Here is a 4,435-nt window from a genome sequence, read left to right as displayed (position 1 = left end):
TCTTGTATTTACACCTTGTTACAATAATATTTTCTAAATTAGAATAATCTTTTTTCTTTCATATTTTACATTGAGATTTCACAGGGGTAGAAAATTCTGACAGGGGTAAATGACCCCATCCACCCCCATCTGCTACCCCTGGGGCAGGGGACGGGGAAAGGTGAGGGCTGGGGGTTCCCACGTGTCTGTTTTTCGACTGGAAGCTCCAGTTGAACAGGGAAACTGGCAGCGTCCGGTCAGCACAAAAAGTCCAGTTGCTGCAGTAACTGGCCCCCACCACTGGGGGTGGGAAGAGCAGCTGCGCTGGGAGGGGACAGTCTGTGCCGCGGGGTCACTGTCAGGGACAGAGATTCCCTCTGGCCTCAGCTGGGACCGGGCAGATTCTCAGGGGAGCCGCGTTTGTACCCCCAGGGTTGACACCAGGATGGAAATAAGGGCGGAGCGTCCCGGAGAAGGTGCCAGTGAAAGTGAAGAGACGGGACCCGTCAGTCACATTGTAAAACGAGACCTCGCCCGCCTCATAGTCCAGGAAAATCCCCACCCGGCTGGGCCTGACGCTCACGGGGACGGGGGTCGGGGGGGAGGTGAAGGCCGTGTATTTCCCACCCACCAGCCACACGACCCAGTATCCATTCTCAGGTGAGAGTGTGACCCACCCCTTCCTGCTCACAGATTCCCTACAAACCCCCAGGTCCCAGGCAGTCTTGTCTCCCACCTCCACCTCCCAGTAACGCCTCCCACCCGCGAACCCCTCAGCGCCCAGGACACAGGCACGAGAATCAAATCTCTCAGGGTTGTTGGGCAGATCCTGGCGTGTGTCTCCGAGTCTCACATGTTTCCGATCCTCAGACAGGACGAGTTTGGGATTTGCCGTGTCTGGATCCAGAGTCACATCCACTGGGGAGAGAGTCACAGAGTCAGGGCCGGGGGCAGGGGCTGGTCACTGGGATCAAAGGGAAATTAACCTGCGTCCCCGTTAATCGCGGCGGGGGGGGGGGGGGATTGTTGCCTGAGGGGAGTCAGGGCCCGTCCAACTGTGAGGAGACAATGAGGGGAAAGGGCAGGAGGAGCGGGGGAGGGGTGAGAAGCTGTCACCCGAGGCGGGGGAGGGGACAAGTAGATGCTGGGAGAGGAAAGGGGAGGGGGAGGTGACAGGAGCAGAGGGGGTGGAGGGAGGGACATGGGGGAGGGGCACGCACAAGGGCAATGGGGGGACAAGGGAAGGGACGGGCACCAGCAGGACAGAGGGGGGTGAATGGAGGGGCAGGTTCCAGGGGGCGGCAGGGGGAGAGGTGAGGGGTGGGCATCAGGGCAGAAGAAGAGGACGGACCCCAGGGGGCACAGAGAAGCAAGGGAAGGGGCAGGTACCAGGGGGCAGAGGGGTGTGAGGGAATGGGGAGCTCCAGTGGGGAGGGGAAATCAAGGGGAGGGTGAGCTGCCAGGGGGTGAGATGATGAGGAGTGGGGCAGGTGGAACCATGGGGGGGAGCAAATGGGCAGGCACTGGTGCCAGAGTGGCAGCATGGGGGTTGAAGGAGCAGGTGAGCAGAAGGGGGGCAGAGAGAGGGGTGTGGAGAAGGGCAGGACCTAGGGGGGCAGAGGGGTGTGAAGGGAAATGTGGGCACCAGGGGGGCAGAGGGAAGATGAAGGGAGGGGTGGGACCCAGAGGTTAGGAGGAGAGGTGAGGGGTGGGGCAGTGCTGAGATGAGGGGAAGGGCTGAGACCAGGGTCCCAAAGGGGGGTGAGGGAAGCGACTTGCACCAGGAAGGCAGAGGAGGCAAAGGAAACAGCAGGCACTAAGGAGGCAGATGGGGCAAGGGTAGAGCTGGGACTTGGGGCAGAGGAGGAGCTGGCACCAGGGGACTGGAGGGGTGGTGAGGGGCGCAGTTGTCATGGAGCCAGAGGGGGAGAGGAGGGGCAGGGGTGAGAAATAAAGAGAAGGTGGCATGGGTGATGGTGGCAGAGGGGCGAGAGGAGAGCGGGGTCAGTGGGGCAGAGGGTGGTGAGGGGGTGGGCAACAGGAAGGAAGGGGACAAGGGGAGTGTCAGGTGTTGGGGGGCAGGGGGAGGGAAGAAAGGGGTAGGCAGCAGAAGGGTGCAGGGGTAAGGGGAAGGGCAGGTGCCAGGGGGTCAGAGTGGGGCTAGAGGAAGGGTGGGCACAGGGGGGTCAGGGAAGGGGTGGGTGTCAGGGGTCAGAGAGAGTGGGGAGAGGGGCAGGTACCAGGAGGGCTGAGGGGTGTAAGAAGGGCAAAAGCCAGGACAGCAGAGGAGGGTGAAGAATGGGGTGGCTATCAGAGGGTGGGGGGGGTGATGGCAGTGGTAGGCACCAGGGAAGCAGATGGGGGTGAGGGGAGGGGTGGGAGACATGGCATAGAGGAGGGAAAGGGGAGAGGTGGATGCCAGGACATAGCAGGGGTGTGAAGTGATGGGTGGGCTCCAGGATGCAGAGGATGTTTGGGGGAGAGGGAAGGTGCCAGTAGGGCAGGGGGAGAAGGGAGGGGTGAGTTCCAGCGGGGCAGAGATGGGTGGAGGGCAGGGGCACGTGCCAAGGAGGCAAAGTGGGAGTAGAGGGGCAGGGGCCCAGGGGAGCAGATAGGGAGTGAGAAGAGAGGGAGGGATGTTGGTGAGGGGTCAGAATAGACGCAGGGTCCCTCACAGGGCTGAAGGAAGGGTAAGGGAGGGGCAAGAGCCAGAGGGGGGTGAGGGAGAGGCAGGCCCCTGGGAATCTCTGTTGCTTTCGGGCCATGTGTGGTTGGTTTCTCGCTCAGAGCAGGTCGGTGCTGTTCCCACACACACTGGGGGTGCAGCCCTGCCACAGGGGGAGCAGCTGGGACTCTCCATGCTGGCGGGCCCCATGTGCACCACCTTCCAGCCAGGAAAACCCCACAGCCAGCCCCTCCCCTCGCCGGGCCCAGCCCCACCCCCAGGGGAGAAGTGGTCTGGGTTGGGCTCACTTGGGGGGCATTACAGTGGAAGATTCTGGGGAGGGGGTATAAATGCACACTAATAGGCTGTTGCTAATGAGGCCAGGGCAGTGGGGAGGGAAGGGGGCATCTCCCCACTTCCTGCCCCGTCCATCTGGGAGAAGCTGCACCAGGGGCCAGTCCCAGTTCACACCTGCACAGCGCGTCTGCACTAGGGGTTTGCACTGGTGCAGCTACATCGGTGCAAGGAAACCCCGGTAGACAAGGCCTGAGACACTGCTGTGCCAGGGGCCGTAACCCCTCCCATCACTGGGGTTATGGATCAATAATTACAGGGTCACTGGAGCAGGGGAGCTGGACTCTGGGCTCCCAGGTGGGGGCCCGACCCACTGGGCTGCAGAGTCATTCTCACTCCCACGCTCTGGCCCAGTGCCCATGGCAGTGTTTAGACACAGGGGGATGTCACTCGGATCCCAGCGCTTTGAGCCCTCATAGCATCACATGGCGGGATTGAACCTGGGGCTCCCAGCTGAGGACCCAGCCGCTGGGCTAAAGGCTAGAGGGGAAGCAGCAGCACCTTTTTCTCTTAATTGAAACTCGACAGCAAACTCGACGTGGATTCGCGAATAGTTTCTGTTGACTCGAAATATAATTTTGCAGCAAATAAACTATTTGTCCAAAACATTTCACCCAGCTCTGCTGCAAACCTGCCTGAGCAACTGAGGCTAGGTCTACACTACAGCGGGGGTCCGACCTAAGATACGCAACTTCAGCTACGTGAATACCGTAGCTGAAGTTGCGTATTTTAGGTCGGCTTACCTGGCGGTGAGGACGGGGGAAAGCCGACCGCTGCCGCGCTGCCGCCGACTCCGCCACCGCCTCTTGTCGAGGTGGATTTCTGGAGTTGACGGCAGAGCGATCAGGGATCGATTTTACCGCGTCCTCACGAGACGCGGTAAGTCGATCCCTGATAAACCGATTGCTACCCGCCGGATCGGCGGGTAGTGAAGACGTAGCCTTAGGAGCCCGAATCCCAGTGACTTGCAGTGAGTGACTGTCAACATCCCCAGAAACGCAGTTACAGGCAGGCCAGGCTCAGGACACTCCAGAGCTGCTGTTTAATTTGCCCTTTGCAGACAAATGCTTCCTGGGCCCCTGATCTCACCCCCACAAATCAGGCTGAAAATGGAGACTTGGCTCCAGCCCGAACTCTCTGCCCAGAGCCATTTGTGCCATGGATGCTGTGAGTGGCCTCCTGCAGCGGCACGTGGGTGTCTCCCAGAGCGGATAATGGTCCCAGAGACCGTCTCAGAGCCCCAGGGGCTCAGGTGTCTCCACCTAACGACTGCGCCAGCCGCCCCCCCACTCTCATTAACCAGCCCTGGGTCAGACACGCTGGCAACTTTCACACCCAGACTCTGGAGACACTTTGGGTCCTTCAGCCTGCAGAAGCGAGTCTTGGAACAGGCTGGACAGATTCAGGCTTGCGGGGCTCCCTCTTTGGAATTAAAAA

The 4,435-nt window shown here is 60.6% G+C and overlaps 1 pseudogene; it reads right to left on the bottom strand.

The window, feature by feature from the left end:
* Positions 1 to 29: 29 nt before the first annotated feature.
* On the bottom strand, positions 30 to 936 carry LOC113408613 (annotated as a pseudogene).
* Between the last annotated feature and the right edge of the window lie 3,499 nt (positions 937 to 4,435).

The sequence above is a fragment of the Terrapene carolina genome, unplaced genomic scaffold (assembly GCF_002925995.2).
Source record: "Terrapene carolina triunguis isolate 2854851 unplaced genomic scaffold, T_m_triunguis-2.0 Scaffold20075, whole genome shotgun sequence".
NCBI classification, from domain to species: domain Eukaryota; kingdom Metazoa; phylum Chordata; order Testudines; family Emydidae; genus Terrapene; species Terrapene triunguis.
This window is presented reverse-complemented; position numbering and strand designations above follow the sequence as displayed.